General features: G+C 45.4%; 1 protein-coding gene across 4 annotated transcripts in view; it reads left to right on the top strand.

Annotated features, from left to right (window-relative positions):
• CYTH3 (cytohesin 3) overlaps positions 1–22159 on the top strand; it is a 93800-nt gene that overhangs the window by 33417 nt on the left and 38224 nt on the right. The window contains exon 1 of one of the 4 annotated variants that reach the window (XM_066640345.1): positions 14325–14378. The exons of the other annotated variants lie outside the window; for them this stretch is intronic. The gene's annotated coding sequence lies outside the window, so the exon portion shown is untranslated. Of the gene's footprint in view, positions 1–14324; positions 14379–22159 lie in introns of those variants that run through there. 4 annotated transcript variants of the gene reach the window in all.

Here is a 22159-nt window from a genome sequence, read left to right as displayed (position 1 = left end):
TAAATACATTATGTAAGAATGAAGGAATTCTCTATTTCCTCTTGCAGGTGTTGCAAAAATAGCAAGTAGGAACGCTTCAGTGCTGATCTCAGGCTGTTAAAGTTAGAATGCCTGAAATTGTGCCTGTGTAGCTTTAACTCTTGTCTCTTTGTTGTCCTTGCGCAGTTTGGAGTTGAGACTTTTCACTTCCTTTCTTATAAGGGTGCCTTGTGTGTGTCCTTCTCTGTCGACTGGTGATCCTCAACCTTTTGTTGCAATACATTTTTTTAAATGCAAAGGAGGAATTGTGAGCTTCAGGTTGCCTGTGTCTGCCGGCAGGCAGGAAGTTTTCTGCCACTTCCCTGCTGTTCTAAAGAGATAAAAACCCAAGCACTTCCTTTTGATCTTCATTTGTGGTATGCAGATAAGGGAAGACCTGTATTCAACTTTGCTGCTCTTACCACACCTGCCAGGTAGAGTTATCAGCAGCAGTGCATCAGGGTTAACTTCGTGCATCTCTTTCCTGTTAGTCCAGCAGGTGACTGTACTTCTTGATCTTCCTCCATTGTAGGGAATGCTGTCTGCTCTGACTGGTCCCGGGAGGAAGTAGGCCAGGATTGCCTGCATCCAAGTTGGTGGGTTTTAATTGGACCTTTGATACTGTGGGAAAACATTGACATTGGCTAAGAAGTCAGTGTGGTTGTGCTGTCCCTGTCAGCACTTCTGCATAAACAGGCTGATTCCAGAGGCCTGGCTGGGCTCTTGGACTTGAGTCAGCTGGCATTCTGATTGGCTAGTGGGTGTGGTGGCAGCGGCACAGCAGCGGTTTGTGCCGCTTGGTTTTGTGGCCTGACTCCGGCCTGGCTGTGCTGTTTGGGAGTATGTCGCGAGCATCTTTAACCTTTCGAATCTGTACATATTAACCGAGCTATCCTGTTCCTGCTGTACCTCTTAGGACCAGGCTTTTCAACTCTGTTTTCCTTTTCTTTTCTTTTTTTGCAAGTATTTTTGTTGCTATCGAGGATAGAGGTGGTGCATAGGAGAAGGTAGCGCCCTCCTTCCCCAATCCACACCTTTTTTTCATGGGCCAGGCAGTAACACAGCCTCATCATGCCTACTAGAGCACTGCTGCCCTGGTCATCTTCAAATTCCAGCACGGTTGAGTCAGGCAGGGCAGTGCCCGTGTGATCACCCTGGTGGTGGGGCAAAGTCCCACCTGCTCAACAGTGAAATTCCACTCCTGGTATGTGCATCACCGGTTGAAAAACACTGCTGTAGAGCATCAGTCTTCCAGTTAGTGGGTTGGAAGCTATGAATCCCTGAGTTTGAAAAACTGAAGACGCTTATGATTAAAGAAAAATATGTTCATCTTTTCCCCCCAGTCTGAATGGTTGGCTGGCTCCCCATCTGAATGGAAAGTGTTCTCCAGAATGCTCTGTGATGTCATGGGAGGACACTTTGCTGTGCTGTCATCTTGTTATGTCACAGAATCTCCTGTTTTCTGGCAGCATTCTCTTTCCCCTTCAGAATGTCCGCTTCCAGATAGAGACCTGTAGCTGCAAACTTGGCTATTCAAAACATTTCTGACAATGGAAACTCAATAGCAAGGGCCCATTTTATGTAATCTGTTTTTGCATAGAACTTCCTTTTCCTCCAACAGAGCCAGTGTGCTTCAAACAGTGTTAGGATACAAGGCAAAGTGATTTCCATTGAAGTCCTAAACACACATACTTGGAAATGCACACATGCATTTCTCAGGAATTTCCATTCAGAGCCGTGAAGCCGGTGTGTGTTTAATCTTCTGTTATGTCCCAATTGGAGGGCTCTTTGCACTGCACTGAATTTTGGTGATGGTGCTGATTTCTCTTATTGATTGACTTGTATTCTCATTTTCTTCTGGAGCTTCAGATGACTGAGGTGTCTCATTAATCGGGTAATTGGGATTCTGGCACCCAGCATGTCTGTTGATAGCAGGCTTTGTGTGCTGTTAAAATCGTGAGGGTCTGTTTTGAGAATGGAGCACCTTCCTGAAATTAAGCAGAGGCTCTTCTTGAATACAAATTCCTGCTGTAATATAGCATTGGTTATCTTTTGTACTGCTCATGCTTGTTTTATGGGTCCCCCTCTCCCAAAATAGAGTCCAGATTGCAGCTGCCTTATACTCTCTTTTCAAATCAGTAGGAATTATGCTTATTAATGCGCTGTGTTCAGAACTTTTTGGACTTTTTATTGTTCATAATTCTTGATTACAACAACAACAATAAAGACAAACATTTAAATGCAGGGATAGAAGGACCCCAAAGGGCAGAAGCAGCAGCTATGCCAACGAGAAAATATATTCACCAACCTGGAATTTTGGGAGTGCCTCCTTGGCGTAGGAAGAGCAGTTCTTGGTCTCTCTGTGGCAAAAGACCTTAAGATTGTCCAGGGAATGGCATCTACAGTAGTCTGTTTTCTGAGAAATGGGCTCAAACCATTAACCTGTTCCATGGAGGCTGCAGGGGGGGGGGGGAAAGACTGCAAACTTAGAAATCTGTTTTTCGGTCAGGAGGTTGCCAAAGTCAAGGTCAAAATCTTTAGGTTAAAAACAAAGGTTGCTTCTGAAAGGCCCATACAGTGTTTTGTATACAAGCCGCCTTGTCCATTTGCTTCAGCATAGGAGAGGCAGAATTTATTAACAGTACTTAACAGTACTTATATACCGCTTTTCAACTAAAAGTTCTCAAAGCGGTTTACAGAGAAAAACCAAATAACTAAATGGCTCCCTGTCCCAAAAGGGCTCACAATCTAAAAAGATGCAAATGAATACCAGCAGACAGCCACTAGAACAGACAGTGATATTTGAAAATGTTCCAGTGCCTTTCACCTGTAGCCTGTAAATATTATTTGTGTTCCATCTTTTACTCAGGAGGAATGACAAGTGTAGACTGAGGGGCAGATCAATGTTAGCCGCAGGTGGTACAGTATAAAACAGTAAGTTCTTTATCTTGAACCAAAAATGGAGACGGATGAGGTAACAGCTGTGCAGCCCTCAAGAGAAAATGATATGAACCAGGGGATGATTTTCCTCAGAAGCCCCGGCACGTGTGAACTTAAGTTTGTTTGTTTCTCTTTCACAACCGAACACTGGAAGTGGCACACATGATTGTTGTGCTCCTGAGTTACGGGAATCCCGATACTAGCTTTTGAAGATCTGGGCATTTTAAGGGATGCCCTGTTGGATCAATAGCAACTCCTGTTAAGACTCTTGGATAGAGAGTCTGGGAGCGTAACTGGCATATTCAGGAAAGCCTGGCTGCCTCTGGGACTTGACGGGACACATCTTGGGTCTTGATAAGTATGAAATGCTCCCCATAAGGATGCTAAGGAGAAAGTGTATTTAGCAAAACACTCCAAAGTCAACAATTAATAGTGACAGTTGTGGGCCATTTTGTCAACTGAGCACCTACAGTTTTGATCGTAAGGCAAATATTTACTTTTTTCCCTTCTTCTGTTTTTCATACAGAGACTCGTATATAATTAACAGGCAGGTTAGTCAAGTAATGAAGGAAATATGTACAGCTCTTGCTTCAGCCTTTAAAAAACGTGTGGGGACTGAAGCCACAGTCCATTAGGCAATCCAGGGTTGTGCTGTAGGGACACTGGAGTGAAGGAGTGGTGGATTTTCTGCTGCGTTCAGCTTTTTGCGTTTCTCAGTTTTATTCGTATTTTTGTAATAGTCCTGTTGTCTTCAGTTGGAAAACGGTGGAATTCTAGGGCTGAGGGGCCCTTCTGTGAGCCACAGTGGAAAGACTGATGCCTTCGGATAGGCACGCAGCCAACCATCTTGCCACATTGTGTTCATAGTGCAAGTTTGGGTGTGTGTGGCACTGTATAGGAGCTATGTGGGTGTGCAGCTTGCAGATGAAAAATATTTAACAGCTGCATCATTCACTGACAACCATAAATGCTTGCCTTGAACGAGGCAGAAGGCCTCCAAGAATAGTCTGCGATTGTGTAACTGGAGCTTAATGTAAAACACACACACACGCCTGCTGGGTCCAGAAAGGTTTGCTTCGGCAGCTTCAGTTTTGGCATGTCCTATTTCTGAGTGATTCACCTTGCAGGATAGACGTTCTAAGTGAATCACCTGGCCAGCCATCCTTTTGATTGCTCATTTTTTCAATGGCAGTCTACATGTGCTTTAATTTACACCCTGTTGCTTGGATATATGGCATTGCTGTTAACTTCATTCAGATTTTGACTCTGCCCTGAAATCCAGAAGGCGCTTTGTGAAATCCTGGCCATGCAAACTGTTGTTTTGGACGGCAGCTTTTCCTTTACTTGGCAACACCGGCACAAAATCGACTAGAAAGCTATGTGTTTTTGTGGTCCCCTGCGACTTGTCTGAAGGCGGAAATGGCTTGACCCTGCTTGGTTGCTATGAAGTTAAAAACATTCTCATCAGTGTGTTTGGTGAACATCTGGTTTGCATTTATTTAATTTCCTTTTGAAGGCTCTTAAAATCCATGGTATGATGTTATAAGATTTCATGACAAATACAGTGTTGCAGTTTATAGTCGGTTCTATCTGCTTGTAGACTGGTCTTAAGTGGTGCTTAACTAGACCTTGAAACAGCTTGTCCCAATCACGTCGCAAAGGGCTTTCAAACACCCCAAAGAGGAAGATGTGACGGAGTAGCCGAGTAGCCCCACGACCTGTCCCTTCATTAGAAAATGCTGCTTGGGGTGCCTAATAATGCTGTCACATCCTGCAGCTGGGCAGGGTGGCTGAGCTGCTAATCAGCACCTCCCTGGAACAAACCTTGCCTCTGCCACAGACTCATTCAGAGGCACTCAGTAAGCCCCTCGCCCTGAGCCTCAGTCTTCTGCAGCTGCAATATGGGGATAATAATATTTTCCGAGGTTGTGGTGAGGACTGCCATCAAGATAATACGTATGAAGCAATTGCATGTTCAGAAAGTGTAGTATAAATGCCAGGTGGTGGTGGTGGTATTATTATTATTATTATTAATAAATATTAAGAAGGGTTTGCTGTCCAGAGTTACAGGACAGTACGGAAGAAAAAAACCATACTGTGTGTGAGACGGCTTTTAGATGGGTCTGAAAAAAAGAATTCAGTTATTCCTGTGCAGGTCTAAAAACCTTCCTGTGGCATCTAAGAGTGTGAAATATTTTGGGGTTGGAAGCCATAATGTAAGCAGGGTCTTCTGTGTCTGTCCCTTTGTTTCTAGTTCTTATATGAAGCCTATCATTTTCAGCACCTTTACTCCTTAGGATTGGAAACTTCATTCCAAGTAAAAGCGAATGTTCTTAGGTTTCTAAGAGAAATGCCTCGATAACTCGCTGTGAGCTATAGTTATGCCCTTTTCCTACAGCTAATTAAAGTTTTTTTGTTTAAAGTTTCTTTAACCATGAATCGAGAACTAACTTGGACAGTTTTTTGTTGCGCAGGCTGGAAAAGTGTAGTCGGTAGGATAATTTCTATGGAGATCTTTAATGCAAAAAGGAGAAATGAGTCATTAATTTTCAGAAAAGAAGGAAATGTGAGGACTTTGAAAACACTGGCAATGTGCAGTTGCAGAGATTAGTCTCTCCTGTGCCTTGTATGAGCATATCTAATTTATAGACTTGATTCATTACACAGCAGGTCATTAATTTTCTGTATACGTTTTAGCATGTGGTGTATTTTCTGCTCACTTATTCATGTGTACCCTCCAGGTGTTCTCTTTCAAATATTTTAGTGACTAGCTAATGGCTCATAAGCATAAAACATAAGAATGGTCTTTTACTGGGGGTGGAGGTGGGGGAGAGGTTTTTATAATTCTCAGAACTGCAGTAATACAAAAATAATCTTGCAGGATTCAAAAGCAGCCTAGGAAACAAGCACTGGACTGAAAATCCAGGATCACATCTGCTTGTGCTGGGGTCACACCCCTGTATCTGTTCTAGAAATCTAACTTAATCCTGGCAACAACCACTTGAAATCTTGACTTGGCAATGGTGGTTCCATTAATGCAGCGTTCGTGTGGTTGCCTTGGTGATACTTTAATGAACCAACATTTGGAGTAGTGGGCGACTGCAGCTGTTGAACCTGGAAAAGGTTAACTGGGTCAGATGTGGGATTTGGGAGACCAGCCCAGGGACTTTATGGATGCTCTAGAGCAGGGGTGCTCAATAGGTGGATTGCGATCTACCGGTAGGTCGCGAGGCAAAATGAGTAGATCGCGGAGCCCTGTCTCTCCAAGCTGTTAATATGTCAGACATATTTAGCTGACACTAAACTGACACTGAAAGGGACACTTTAGCTGCTCTTCAGGCATGCAGCAACAAAACTGACGAAACTGACTAGACTCCAGCAGGGGCTCCATACATTAAAGGGGGTGTCTGTCAGATGCTTCCTTCCCCCCTGGTAGATCTCTGGGCCTTGCTGGGTTTCAAAGTAGCTCTCGAGCCAAAAAAGTGTGAGCACCCCTGCTCTAGAGGAGTTTGTTGTAACTCCTGTAGAACCCTGTCCACTGTACACCACCTGAGCATTCAAATGGATGTCATGTTTAAAGTCAGTGATGCACCTCAAAATATCTGCAAAGGAATGTTTATAAAAACGTAAACTGCAGTACAGTTTGGAAGTCTAATTATTGAAAGAACGGCAGCATATTTTGTTTCTTATGACTGCGGTGAGTCTTTGGATATACATATTTTTTGGACTCCCTAGTCTGCTTCCTCATTCCAACAGATGACTAAAATGATAGCCTCTTAGTAGGATTGAGTGAGATCTCAAAGTGTCATTTAATTGTGCATTTGTACATCGTCACAGTTTTTTGATGCTGAAAAGAATGACCTTGTTTTATTTTTTAAGGTGCCAAAGAAGCCAGCCAGGGCAGCTGTAAGAGAGTGAGGCCTAGGAAAGTAGCAGCTGAGGGAAAGTAGCAAGCTGCTCCTTGAAGGGAGAAACTGACCTGAGTCCTGGCTCCATGAAGAAGAGAGTTTGTTCTGGCACACAGAGTTGAGGTGCTCAGCTGTGGTATTCAAAAGTGCATGTGGAAAAGGGTTTTACCCCCCCCCCCGCATAACCATGGCTAGAAAGGAAATGGGGCGTGCCAGCACACCTGCACTGAACTGCCCCCAGGAATATGCAGGTAGCACCCTCTTAGGATGTGTATCTCTTTAAAAATTCATGTGCCAATTACATTTGCTAGCAGGTCTTGTCTCTCTGTTTTGTTCTGGCCCTTAGAGAGTCTTTTCAGGTTCTTTGTCAAGCCAGTTTTATATTACGGGAACAATAATTCAGGGTTGCTTCCCATCTGGAAGGAGAGTATCAGAACTTGGAGCATCTCACTAAATTAACCGTTATTTGTTTTGGGACAACAGTGAGCATCTTGGTTAAAAAAGACAGGGACGTAAATCCAACGAAGCAAGAGACCACATCCCTTTTCAGAAGGCTTACAGCTGATGAAATAGCACCAGCAGCTGTCCTGGAGAAGCAAGGCAGGCAATGATGGGAGATTCATGCTCCTAAATGGGGTGAAGGCCTCAGTGGCTTGGAGAGTCTGAAGAGAAAGGACTGGTCCGTTTAGCCCTATCAAATACAAACCGTAGCCCTAGTGTAGGTGCCAGAGGATTTAGATCATGCCGTCCCCTCTTCGAGAGACTTGAACTAGATAAACTTTACCCCAAAGGGAAGCAAGAAGCCAATTTTAGATGGGCAGCTGGGTGTGGTATGTATGTCATGGCTTGCCTTAGGGAGGGGCTGTAGCTCATTAGTAGAGTGCTTGCTTGCTTGCATGCAGAGGGACCCACATTCAGCCCTTGACATCTCCAGAAAATTCCAGTGTGTAGCTCCTGGAGAGCCCAGCCGGCCAGTGTCAACAGTGCTGAGCTAGGTAGATGTGGGTCTCTTAGTAGAAGGCAGATTCCTGTGTTCCCAGAAGTAGTTCTTGGTGCTACTCGGCTGTTTCATGGCAACACACACGGAGGGTGAGACCAACAGATGCCACAGTGAGGAAATAGCATGTTGCACAGTTGTGATAGTGTGCTTCCATTCCCTCACCAGAAATAGGCAAGCTGTGTGTGTGTGTGTGTGTGTGTGTGTGTGTTTGTGTGTGCGCGCGCTGAAACCTGGGTGACATTGAGCAGCTATTTTTGCAGGAGAGCCCTGGAAGGGTCTCTGGTGTAGGTTCTCTTCTATGTACTCTGACCGGTTGACTTTCCTAGTCACTTACACCAACAGCTTCTTGTAGGTATTTTAGGAAGGGCAGGTAGGAGTGTGTGGAGAACTTCATAAAATGCGTTCATGCATAAAAAATGCTATACCATGCTTAATTTTGGAAGTGATTGTAAATCAGATGCATGTCACCTTTCTAGCAGTGAGCTTCAAAAAATGGGAGGAGGCATTCCCCCCCCCCCCGCTTACTGAATGGGCAGGCTGAGAGGCAGGCAGGCAAACTGGATGGCGGACTTGGGCAGTTCCACCCACTTCTTCCTGTCCTGGCATGCTCCTTGCAGCAGCGAAGGTCCCACTCTTGCTTGGAGTAACCCAGCTGGCCTAAGGTGGTGGAGGAGGAGGAGGAAGTGGAATACAGCTAGGCACTTCCTCACCCTCCTACTTCTCCCATATCCGAGGCCAATAGGCATTTTTCCAGGGGCCATATTGCACAGGAGTCACTCCTGCATCCTCAAAGTTCAGTTGGGAAAAGCTGGAGATGTGTAGTGGCTCCAGATTGCTCCCTACCTCTGTGAGCGACTCTAGGTTTTCTTAAGTGAATTTTGAGCTTACTGAAACTCCTGCAGCATCCAGTGAGGGGGACGGGATGAAGTGGCCGGGAGCTGTGGGCCCCTGGTTCACACTCCAGCACCACCCTCTGGAGCCAGCATATCAAAGGGCTTGCCTGATGCTCTGTGAAACTTTGCTGCGAAAACTAAGATGTCATCCTGTGTATGGGAAGAATAATACAGGACCCAGCTGTGTGTGTGTGTGTGGTGTATATGGTTCAGTGGTGGTCAAATCAAAGTCATTGTGTAAAAATGTCAGTAAAGGAAAAGGGTGGGGTGGGAAAAAAATGACACTCTGTAAAAATATTCAAGGAAAAGCAACAGGAAATCAGTGCCTCCTTCTCAGGCCTGTTCTGTAAACCTCATGTTGAAATAGTTAAATGTTGATGCTTCCAAGTTTGGTTGCGATTTAGAGTAGGCTGTTGTGACTATTTGTTTTTCCCTTTAAAGTGCAATAACGTGGAGATCATAAAAAATGATATACTTGGGTTCCAGGCTGGTTCAGCTTCCTAGTCTGACGTTTTTGTGATCTGTTGTGTTCTGCCCTATTAGAGAAATGCAGAGGTGGTGATGTATTTTGGATGCAGACCTCTTGGCAGGAAATTGAAGCCAGTGTTCAAGCTCACATGCGCTCTGCTTCTAGCTAAGACAGGCGGGGAGGAAAATGCAGGGAATTGCATAGGGTTCAGGCGAGAGAACCTGCATGTGTTGCATCTTCTGGTTTCAAGGCCTGGAGACAGGATAGTCTGAGCTATTACTGTCATTTAATGTCAAGTCTCCAATTACTTATTAGTCTGTACTATTGATCTTTGACCTTCTCCCCCCCCAATGCCTGACACATGTTTGAAAGGTCGACACAGTTTGCTCCTTTGTGAGTTGTGTAGGGAGGAGGAAGCTTTCCCTACACATTGGAAGGCATTCTTTGGATCCTTCACAGCTGCAAGCAACAGGAAGGCCAACCTTCTCTTCTGCCCCCCTCCACAAAAGCAAGCCTTTTTTTGGTCACAAAAGATTGCAGAACCTCTTCTGTCCATGCTTTGGGGAAAAGCACAGTTTTCTCCTTGTTCCAAATATGGATGACTGCAGGGAGATGCACACGGAGTCTTGAGGACCATGGGTGGCAGGTAGGAGAATCCCCTGTCCATATTGACAAGTGAGGAACTGTTCAGGGCCTTTTGGAGCCTGATTGGAAGGCAGGTACAGTCTTCTCCTCTTCCCCCCATAGCTGCTTCCCATCTGACGGGGTAGCTGCATCTCTGGACCCAGGAAGTGTCTCTGGATCAGGATCTGTGCACCACACAGCACCACTCTGGGTTCCAGTCAGAGGGGAGGAATGTGTCTTCCTTGCTGACATGAGGCTCTTGTTGGTGGGAAGCCATATTCCTGTCCCTCTTTCCCAGACTGGAAAGCCCCCTCCATGCTGCAGCAGCAGGGATATGCTTCCGTCCCTCGTCTCTCCTGGGAACTTGAACAGCTGCAGAGAGAGCAGGGCTGCCTTTCTCAGCTGCCCAGAGGATTCCCCTGGGGAAATGATTCAGTGCGTCCTTGCGGTGAGCTGCAGTTGATAACAGTGTGAAGGATGAGACGCCCACAGCGCAGGAAGCCTTGGCCTTTCTTCTAGACTGGCAGCTCCCTGGTTTCTCTGGCTGCCTCTGGAGCTGCTTCTGATGAGGGAAGGGAGGCGTGCAGGAATTTAATGAGGAGCGAAGTGACTGTGCTGTGTGGGTTTCTGCAAATTGTCACTCTAGATTTCCATTAATTCCTATGGAAACAGTGCCATCTGTTTCATGTGACTCCATTCAGAGTGGTGTGGAAAACTGCCTGACATCGTCACAGTAGCGTATCGGAGTGTTTTCACGAGTGCTCCTTCGTGAGTCTATGAAAACTCAGAGAAATGGGAGTTCCGAGACACTCGCTTATTGTTTACACTTTCCACCCAAAATATAAATGTACTTCCCTTTTAATCTAGATCGCCTCCGAATAGCTGCATTCTCAGATTCCCTTGTGTTTATCTGAAGAACTTCCTGTTTGGATTTGAGAAGCTGATTGCTTTAGGCGCTCTTAGTCGTTTTAAACTGTCAATATCTTCCTTAACGGCTAGACATAACAATCTCTCCTTCAGAAGCTGGATAACCAGACGGCTGGTGACTTCTTAGATTTTCTCTGGAAACTTCAATGTGGTCGCATTGCTGCTGCTCCCAGACAGCTGCCGGCAGCTGCTCCGGACCATAAGAACATAAGAACATAAGAACATAAGAACAGCCCCACTGGATCAGGCCATAGGCCCATCTAGTCCAGCTTCCTGTATCTCACAGCGGCCCACCAAATGCCCCAGGGAGCACACCAGATACCAGGGAGCACACCATGTTTGTGAAGGGGTTTGTGCAGGGCCCACAGTACCCAACTGCTGCTTCTGATCTTTGTCTCCCCCCCCCCAGTCCTAAAGATGCATTGACAGGAGTGGTCGCCCCTCCCCACGTCTGATACGTCCTGATACTGAGCAGTTGCACAATATTGCCCGTGTTTGAAGTTCCAGTGTAATGATACTGCTGTCATTTTTATGTAAAGCTCTGCTTATGCAAGACTGTGCTAGCACAGCAATGAATACACCCTGTCACAAACAGCAATTAGACGGTGCAGTGTGTTTTAGGATTGGTACACTGCGTTATGCATTGTGCCACCAAAATGGGAACCATCAGTCAATCAGCAGTATATAGTTATCAGCTGGGGCTTTCCTCTGTGTTTCCCCTCCTTTTGAGGCGCAGCTGGGTTGTGGTGGAAACACGTGACAAGGCCCTTTTGGTCGTGGTCTCAAGACTTTGGAACTCCCTCCTGCTGGAAGCTCAGCTGGCCCCATCACTGAGCGAAGGCTTTTTCGCTTAGCCAGGCATTTGGTTGGAACCCCCCCCCCTTTTATGCTGTTGCTGTGGTTCGGCTTTTTATGATCTCTCCTTGCCTGTGGGGTTTTCAGTAACTCTCAGCTCTTGTTGTTTTGAATTGATTGTCATTTTATGGTGTCTTGATTACATTTTTGGTTTTTAACAGAATGTGAGCTGCCTTGAGGCCATCGAAGGAGGCAGGAAGGCAGCCTGCAATGCCTAGATAAATAAATAAAATAAGTAGTAAGACTGTTCCGTCCCATGGAACCAGTATCTGAAGAGTTCACCGCTTCAGAGTGAGTCGAGCTGTCACTTTGAGTCTTTCCAAGCGATTCATTCTATGGGTGAGATTTTTCTTGGTGCTCATGGAAGTTGAGAAACAGAACAGCAAATGGTTGGGTGGAGATGCAGCACAACTCTGGTATTTGTGGCTTGCCATGGAACTGCAAGCCGTGCGCTGGGCCTTGCAGAAGGTGTGTCTGCAGATCTGGACAGTTCATAGTACACACAGGCTCCCCAGCTTATGGACATCTGACTTAACGGATGGCTGCAGTGGTGCTTTTTCCACACAGGCACAGAATGTCCTTTGTTAATGGGCCAATAGGCCAGCAAGGACCTTTGTCAGTTTCAATTTATGGACCTCCGGCTCCTAACCTTTCTATAAATAGAACATGGGCTGTAATCCTACACACTTACTGGGAGTAGCTACTAGTGAACTCAGTGGAACTTACTTCTGAGTAGTCATGCATAGGAATATGCTGCTTGGTCTCACCTACAGTCGCTAAAATGAATCTTTGGGTATGTGGACCAGAGTGAGATCCATGTGTTACCACTTTGATTGTTGTGACCAAGATCCGAAGGCCTGCACAACTTGAAACGTATGCTGGGGTGTGTTTGATCTTTCAACTTGTGGTTGAACAGCTGGTCACTATGCCATGTGGAAGGCCACAGTTGAAACTGAGGGGTGTTTTAAAACCAGTTTGTGATGCGAGATGGACCTCTGCCAAGCCCGCAAAAATGTAACCCGTGAGTTAGCCCTGGATCTATAACCAGACCAGTCAGTGCAAGATGAAATGGAGATACTACTTGTTGACAAGAGCTCTGCCTGATACAGTTAGAAAAAAGAGTTGGCTACTGTTAAACCCTGTTCTGCATATGTGTGCCTCAAGGCATTTTCTTGCTTGTTTACAACATCAAAGTTATTGAGAACACTTAATATGAATTGTGTGTAGTACTGACATATAAGCTTTTTTGTGTGATGAAAATGGTCTTTGCTCTTACAGCATTAACTGTTGATGTTTATAATACATCATAAAGTGATTGGGAAAGCAGAGATAAGGGATCTCTAAATTGGCAGCAAATCAGTTACTTGCAGGCTGGAAAATCATTTTTGCTGCCTCTTCCATCCACTTGGAAAAGAAAGTTACATTATTTTAGAAGTCTCGTGTTCTGTTTTAATACACGGGAAACACTTGATCAACATTTATTCAGGTCTTCCAGTTTACAGGACCATGGCTTTTCAAAAGCGGCGTATATTGTGGGGTCTCCTTACCTAAGGGTTTGGCCTGATAATGAATTCCACGGAGGCTGGAGTCCACTCCCAGAGCTTGCACAACTACTTACCTGGAGCCTCAGGCCTCCTCTCCTGGATTGTGATGGACCAGTGAGCCATTCTGTTGTCTCCTGGGCCTCAGGAGAAACCTCTGGTCAAACAGGAAGTTGCCTCCAAAAACTGGAAGTAGCTTCCAGAGCTTCTACAGGCCACCCTGAGGCCCAAGGAAGATGCCAATAGAGCGGGTCGCTGGCCTGTTGTGACCTAGGAGGAGATTTCAGAGGCTCCAGATAAGTAATTGTGGGGAGCCTCTGGAGTCATCCACGTGGACCCTAAATTCACAGATGGTTAAATCCACAGATATGGGACCTGCAGATGTAGAGGGTCCACTATAAATATTCTTTGCAAATTACCTATGCTATTGTTTGTGGGGGATTAAAAACAGACCATACAAGAAAGTATTATCATCATATCAGTTTTGTAGAGGAAAACCTGTGCTGGACTGCCCAAGAGAAGTTACTGATGTCTTCTTTCTGACAGTTTCAAAAGAAAAAAGAAAGACACCACTGTTAAAATGAAGAAAAATGGACTTGCACTTGTAAGACAGGAGAATCTTCCTGCTTTCCACATGATTGCTGGGAAAGCTTCAAGCAGGAGAGGGAAGTGCATGTGAGAAAAGATGTCATGGAAAATAGTGGAGTCCTGGGGGAAGCAGCTTACTGAGATGAAAAACAGTATGTGCCAACAGCAAAACACCCTTCTCTTAATTTTGCTGCCGCTTCCCGCCTCCATGCATTGTAAATATCAATGGCTGTTAGGAAATGCCGTCCTGCCTTCAGCCAGACATTGCCTCAGTTCAAGTTCCCTTCTGCTTAACCTATCAAAAGTCAAAAGTTTTTTTTGGGGGGGCGGGGGCAGGTGAGGGATGTTGTTAGTGGATCTCACCCCCTCCTGCAGCATGTGGTCCTCATCTCTCATTGGCCCTGTGCTTGCATTATTGGAAGACTTCCCCCCTTTCTCATGGTTGAAATGTTTTTACTGAAGAACAACAGCACACAACTCCTACTCTCTGCTTGTCTGAAGAAAGGAAGCTCAGCTGGGACACTCTCAAAGGCACTTTGTATTGGAACAGGATGAGAAAAGGGATTGTATTGCTTATCTCCCCGTTTCCTCTTCAGAATGAAAAATACATTTGAGGTGATCGTATCTTCCATTTTCAAATATGGGAAAATATGAAGTTTCTTTCTCTCTTTCCCAAGAGGAGAAATGTGGCCCGGGACCAGAGTCCGTCTGTCTTGTCTTACTTTCCTTTTCATTTTCTTTTCCTTGTGGACAGCAATATAACTGATGTTCCCTTTTCGTAGGATGTTGAGTATGTTTTTGTATGTCTGATTATTCTCAACCGCTTACAGTATGGTAGGTCTGTCTTGGACAGTTGAGAACAATTAGGCCCTCCTTATCTGCAAACTTGGCATCTGCAGATTTTAGTATCCAAGGATGCTGAGCCTGCAGCTAGAAGGCCTCAGAGGACCTCCTGGATTGCGACCAGAGGTCACATCCAGTCATGTCTGAGAGGTCCACTGAGGTCCACCAGCCACATGGGTGAATTTTGTATCCACTTGGGGGTCCTGAAATGGATCTCCCACGGATACCAAGGGCCAACTGCATGTTGGGATTGGTGTCAATGTCTGTTTCTACTGGACATGGTACAGAATTGCAGTATGAATTATGTTAATTAATCTATTCTCCATGTGCTACATCTGGAGTAGTTGATCCAAAGTAAACGTGTTGTGGTTGTTGATGGTTGCATATGCTTCTGTGCAATAGAAGCGTAGTACTTCAATTTTACATGAACTGCATTGGCATTTTATGCATTTCATTTTCTGGGTCCTGTTCAAGATCTTTGTGGTGACCTTTTAAAGCCCTATATTAGTTGAGCCCTAGTTGTCTCGAGGACCATCTCTTGCCACATAAATCTCCCAATTTGTTGAGATATTTGAAGGATGCTCAGCTCTGTGTGCTGTGTCTTGTTGAAGCTCAGTTGACGTACGTGTGGGGTAGCACCTTCTCCATGATGACCCCCAAGAATTGAATGCCACTGCAGAAAAGGCCCTCTCACATGCATCACCATGTACAATCTTTCAGTGGCATTGTAAGGCAGATGACATTGCTCCTTGTGTGAAAGATACCACAACTTACTTCTGTCAGTGTGCAGAGGACTGCAGCCTTAAAGGACGACAATTGCTAATAACTTGGGAGTGGCAAATCTCACATGGTTCAGGATGTGGACTCACCTCCCTGCATTACAATCTCTGCGCATGAACTGGAGGTTGTCCATGACTTTGTGTACCTTGGCTCAACAATCTCCGACACTCTTTCTCTTGATCCCAAGCTAAACAAACGCATCGGTAAAGCAGCTACCACGTTTTCCAGACTCACAAAGAGAGTCTGGTCCAACAAGAAGCTGACGGAACATACCAAGATCCAGGTCTACAGAGCTTGCGTCCTGAGTACACTTCTGTACTGCAGCGAGTCGTGGACTGTTCGCTCACAACAGGAGAGGAAACTGAACGCTTTCAACATGCGCTGCCTCTGACGCATCCTCGGCATCACCTGGCAGGACAAAGTTCCAAACACAGTCCTGGAACAAGCTGGAATCCCTAGCATGTATGCACTGCTGAAACAGAGACGCCTGCGTTGGCTTGGTCATGTCATGAGAATGGGCGATGGCCAGATCCCAAAGGATCCCCTCTATGGAGAACTTGTGCTGGGAAAGCGCCCTACAGGTAGACCACAGCTGCGATACAAGGACATCTGCAAGAGGGATCTGAAGGCCTTAGGAGTGGACCTCAACAAGTGGGAAACCCTGGCCTCTGAGCGGCCCGCTTGGAGGCAGGCTGTGCAGCATGGCCTTTCCCAGTTTGAAGAGACACTTGGCCAACAGACTGAGGCTAAGAGGCAAAGAAGGAAGGCCCATAGCCAGGGAGACAGACCAGGGACAGACTGCACTTGCTCCCAGTGTGGAAGGGATTGTCACTCCCGAATCGGCCTCTTCAGCCACACTAGATGCTTTTCAGAGCGCGATACCAGAGTCTTCAGAGACTGAAGGATGCCAATCATGGCAAATCTCATGCAAACTAACTACAGGACTGGATTTCCAAGATGCAAAGAATTACTCAGGAAGGAAGTTGCACAACTTTGCTGAGCAATTTCTTCCATTGCCTCACCTTTTTTCTTTTTCTCTGTAAAGCGTTGGGAAGCATTTCCAGCTTTACAGCCACTCTCTTCCCAGGCTGATCTGGAACCAGTTATTTCTTGTCTTCCTGTCCTGCGTTCCTTTTTGTGTCGCCGGCAACCTAACTATTTAGCATTACTTTTGCAGCACTTTACTAGATGCCCTCCCCCCTAAACTGCAAGAATATCAGAGATGCTTCCTTGACCCTCTTCCTTTTCCACTCTAGGTTTGGGAGCAGAACTGGATGGCATTGCCCCATGTCTGGGGAACTGTCAAGGACTCTTAGACACATCCACCCCCCCTCAAAATTGCTAGTGTAATACCTGCAACACTCTAGAACAGGGGTGTCCAAAGTTTTTGGCAGGAGGGCCACATCATCTCTCTGACACTGCGTTGGGGGCCGCGGGAAAAAAGAATTAATTTACATTTAAAATTTGAATAAATTTACATAAATGAATATATTAAAGATGAACTTATATGAATGATTGAAGGTCTTGCAGTAGATCAAGGCCTATAAAAGGCCTTGTACAAAGCAAGGCTGGCCTTTCCTTCACTGCCACTGCTGCATCACAGATGTAAAACAGCAAGCAGTGGAGGGAGCCCTCATCCCACAGCTCATGCAAGACTACAAACAGTTGCTCTCTTACCAAGAGCAGTTGCGTCGGGCCAGTGTGGGCTCCAACAAATCTCCGGAGGGCCAGAGGCTCACTGGAACCTGGGGACTCCTTGAGGGCCACATTGAGAGGCCTCGAGGGCCGCAAGTGGCCCCAGGGCCGGGGTTTGGGCACCCCTGCTCTAGAACCTCGACCTTCAGTTCCAATTCCAGAGCAGTTTGTATGGCACATTTATACTTTGCTATATGTTTTGATTTGTATTCAGTTATGGGATTTATTCTTGAGATCAATCCATTCCTAGAAAACTTTAAAATTGGCTGTGAGACAGGCAGCTGATGAGTTATTGTGCCGGATAAATGGAAAATCTCCTCTTAGGAGTACATAGTCTTATTTAATTATAGTATCATTTTAGGTCCCTTGGCTCTTTACTGGAGGAAGCAATCCTCCCATTTATAGGATTAATGGTAATTCTCGTCTAAATGATAATTGGAAAACTTTCCATTGCATTGCTCTTACTAATTTTATTACTAATCCCTTACATTCTGTTATCCTTCAGTTTGAACCATTAAATCCCTTTAGTCCAATTATAAGCCTGAATTGTGTCCAATATACAGTACCCCGACTCTGTCCAATTGAGAAATACCTCAACTCTGATTAAAAAAAAAAAAAGTATCTGAATTAATTAATATTCTGCACTGTTGCAGAATCCCCTTCAGGGTGATAGCATATTTCTACTCAATTTTGGCTTTACCAGGACATGGATGATGCAAACTGCCCCCTCCCCTTCTTTTGCTCCTTAGGGGGCTTTGAGGACTTTCTGCTGAAAAAGCAGTATATAAATATTCTTAACCAAGAACTTGCTACAATGGGTTTTCAGACATTTTCTCTGTTGCACAGCTGTGCGGTTGTCCGATGCAGCCATTCTCAAACTTTTCAGTCTCTGGAGCTCTTTGCATTCCTAAACAGAGTTTCGGGGAGCCTGGCCAGCACATGCATGGATTCTTGGGGAGTCCCAGAGCACCAGTGCTTATGCGGAGTGGTGCAGCGCAAGGAAGATAATGGCCGCTTATGGTGTGCTCTTGGAGCTCCTGAAGGGTCTCACAGAGCCCCAGGACTCCTAGGAGTATACTTGGAGAAACAGTGGTCTTGTATATTGGTCAGAGGAGGGTTCTTTCTTTTCACTTAGGCCTTGCACTATAATGCTCACACACACACACATGCGCACGAATGGACTGCAAACTCTGGTAAAGCAAGTGTAAATTGACAACAATGCAAGTGAGAAAAGAATTTGAAGAACATATTGCCTCGAACAATGAACATTCTTTAAATACATCAGAAGCAGGAAGCCAGCCTGCAAGGCAGATGGAGCATCAAATGGCCAAGATATGCTCAGATTGCTGAAGGAGTGCAAGAAGATTGCAGAGAAGCAAAAGGACTTTTTTCATCAGGCTTCATGGCAGAAAATGTTGGACACATACCCACAATCTATTCCTATACTGCCTCATGTTCAGGTTTTTTTTTAACTATTTAGACCTTTGGGGGATACAATTGTATGTGTGGAATTGGGTGCATTCCCTGTATGTGTGTATGCAAAACGTCACAGACAGGAATTTGATATTGCATTATGAAAGCAGTCATTTGCTACACCTGTGAGCGAGTGTCTGGACATAGCAGGTGCAGCAGAGCTGCAAACTTCTCAACTTTTTTCCTGACTACAATACAGAGGTTTGTATGATGATACGTCCCTGTGAGTTATCTGTGAGCCAAACCGGAAGAGTCCTGAGGTTAAGCTGACTAAGCCCACAACCATGCAGCATTTGTTCAGGATTGCATATATGGAATTGAAGATTTCCAAGTCTTTGTTTTTGAAAGTATCGATTCCCATGTGCAGTTGGTCTGGGGTGGACTATCAGTTATTACAACGTAAGGTCTCTAGTTAAATAATCTGTTCTAAGTGCTTTAACTGAAAGGCTAGAATTGAGTGACTTTTTAGTGAATCTTCTATCTCACCTGCCCATGTTTGTGATCAAGTTTTTACAGAGCTGAATGTCTCCTTTGAAACTTATATGTGGAGGCTTTAACCTGGGATTTTCTGTGGCTTTGCAGCTTTTGAGCAGAAAGACTTTTGCATCTCCCTGAGTTGTAGGAGTTGTACAAGATCTTTTTTTTTTAATGTCTGAAAAGGGAAAAAAAGAGAGGGGAATAAAAGAATGTTCCTTACTGCATGAAAGGAATTGGATTTTGGTAGCATTTCCATACTTTTTTGTACTTGATCTTATGTAAGATTAAGAGGAACTTTGCTTGGAAGAAACTAGAAGGCAATGGCGTAGCTAGAGGGGGTGCAAAGCACTAAGTTTTGCAGGCGCCTGAATGCACCTTACAGGTGGCCCCTCCCCCTCCCCTTTGGAGCCATCCCAGGTGGTGGGAGCAAAATGGAGGTGTTCTGCTCTGTTTTGTTCCCGCCACCCAGAATGGGTCTTGGGACCTACATAACTAGCAGCATCTGTACATTGTGGCTGTGATCCAGGGGATCTGTGGAGCTCTTTGCACAAGCAAACATATGACTTCCTGCTCTTTCTTTTAAGAAGGAAATCTGCACCCAGAATTGGTGACTGGGCTGAGGACTGTGCGTGCCTGGTTTGCTTATCAGTGTAGCAGGAAGATAGATGGTTGCAAACAGGCTTGCAATTTTCTGTAAGCTACACTAGGCAAGGCCTGAATGTGAGCTTTGTGTAAGAGGGTCTTGTGAGATTGGGCCGAAATCTTGTGAGATTTCATGAGATTACATCCCATGAAATGTTTTGTGAAATCTTCAGTGATGGCAGCTTTGGTTATACATGTTGTATGGCGGCTGGGAAGAATTCTCAGGAGGAGTAGAAAAGAATCATAGACATAAGAGAAACCGCAGGCGTGCCCCTGTATCTGAGGGGGTTCCCTTCTGAAATACCCCCCGCCCCGTGGTTAACTGAACCGTGGATACAGATGAACGCTGCCTTCTCACCCTCCAGAGCCTTGGGGTGCTCTACCCAGGAGAGGCCGTAGACACCTGTCAGCAGCCTCTGCCAGTCTCAGACTGAGCCTGAGAGCAAAAAACACTTGACTTCCGATTTTCCGGAAAACCAGGTCATGTGTTTTTTGCTCTCAAGCTCAGTCTACGCCCGGCAGATGCCACTGACAGGCGTCCAAGGCCTCTGTTGTGCTCCAGAGGGGGCATCCACAGGAGGCCAGTCTGCAGTTACGGAGGGGCCCCCCCCGTATTTAAAAGCGTGAATTAGTTGGTTTTGTGTTGTAATGCTTGCTTGTCACTTAAAACAGGAAACTCTAATTGAGAATGTCTGAGCATACTAAATTACCGTCCAATTTCTTTATTGTTTGGCATTCTGCTCTTTATTTTGGAAGGGTAAAAAATCCCAGCATCTTAACGATTTTTAAAAATGTCTTGAAACACTTATTTCTGTGCAAGCAGGCCTTCTTGTTCTGACAGCCCAAACTGAGAGCTCAAGATCCCCCCCCCCACTTGTCTTTGAGATGACAGTACTATCCTGGGTTCTTTTTTGAAGCTGAGCTGCAAGGACTTGCAGTTGCAGTGATCCTTTGAAACGATTCCTGACAGATTTCCTAGACTGGCACTGGGTCTGCCAAGAAGCGCGCTGCTCCTAAGCAAGGCAGAAGTGGAATCTTTTTTCCCCAAGACTTGGAAGTCCCCAAGAGAATGAAAAGTTGCCTGCGTATAAACCCTGGCAGTACCTTCAGGTAGAAGCCCAGACTTTATACGGCTGATCTCTCTGGAAAGGCATTGGCTTGATTTGATTCAGGTTTCTCTGGGCAGGGCGGTGACCTGTCTTTCCAGCAGGGTGATGCAAGGGCTAAGGAGGTTTGAGGACACGGATGTAGGACAGGCTTGTCCAGGGATAAATGCCACAAAATGTTCAGACTATCAGCACTCCCTAAAATATTCTTCATGATTTCAGAATGACCCTGGAGATTTAGCTGTTGCAGCGTTTAAGGCATCAGAACTTGCCCTCTGCTTTACCCTGCAGGTCACCATTGTACGACCAACCTATTTGTCGCAAGGAGGAGGAGGATGATGATGATGATGATGATGATTAACAACAACAGTATTTATATACCGCTTTTCAACTAAAAGTTCACAAAGCGGTTTACAGAGAAAAATCAAATAACTAAATGGCTCCCTGTCCCAAAAGGGCTCGCAATCTAAAAAGATGCAAATGAATACCAGCAGACAGCCACTAGAACAGGCAGTGCTGGGGTGAGGTGGGCCAGTTACTCTCCCCCTGCTAAAAAAAGGAGCACCCACTTGAAAAAGTGCCTCTTACCCAATTAGCAGGGGTAATGAGCTTACGTAGTAAGCTTACGTAGTAATGAGCTTGCTACGCTACTCCCTTGAAGCTCACTTCTGCAAAACAAATTAGAATGGAATTAGCCGGAGCCTACCTTGCTATACTGCAAAGCTGCTGCATTTGAGGTCACTTAATTGCGCGTTCAGGTTTCTGCTTTTGCTCCTGATGCTCTGAGTCCGGAGCGAATGCTCTGGAGATGTGTTTGAAGTAGAGCAGGCGCCAAATGGTTGATGCAACTCCTGATATGCTTGTGCTTAAGCAACTTTTAAAATTTGTTTTCCTGAGATGTTATGACGCACTGTGTGCTGAAACCACCTGCATTTTGTTGTTTTCTTTCTGTAGTGACCTAAGTGGTGGTAAACCTGTTGTGAACCTGGTTCAATGCTGTAATGCCATTTAGCTGCCAAAAGTGATGGAATCTTTGCAGCTGAAAGATGTTGAGATCAAAGACGTAGTCCTGGAACAAAACAGAAAACGAAAAGATCTTTAATAATAATAATAACTAGGTATTTATATACCGCCTTTCTGGTCATCAGATTATTCCTCTGACTTTATTCAAGGCGGTTTACATAGGCAGGTGTTTCTAAATCCCTCAAGGGGATTTTTGCAATCCTAGAGGTTCTCTCTTTCAAGAACCAACAACATTTCAGATGGATCTTCCTGGTTTGTTCTCACTTCTGGCCTCCAGTTCTCCCACACAGGCTGACAAGCAGCTCCATCTCTCACATGGAGGGCAGCCAAGACGCTTCTTGCTCACACCAAGAGCAG

The sequence above is a fragment of the Tiliqua scincoides genome, chromosome 13 (assembly GCF_035046505.1).
Source record: "Tiliqua scincoides isolate rTilSci1 chromosome 13, rTilSci1.hap2, whole genome shotgun sequence".
NCBI lineage: Eukaryota > Metazoa > Chordata > Lepidosauria > Squamata > Scincidae > Tiliqua > Tiliqua scincoides.
This window is presented reverse-complemented; position numbering and strand designations above follow the sequence as displayed.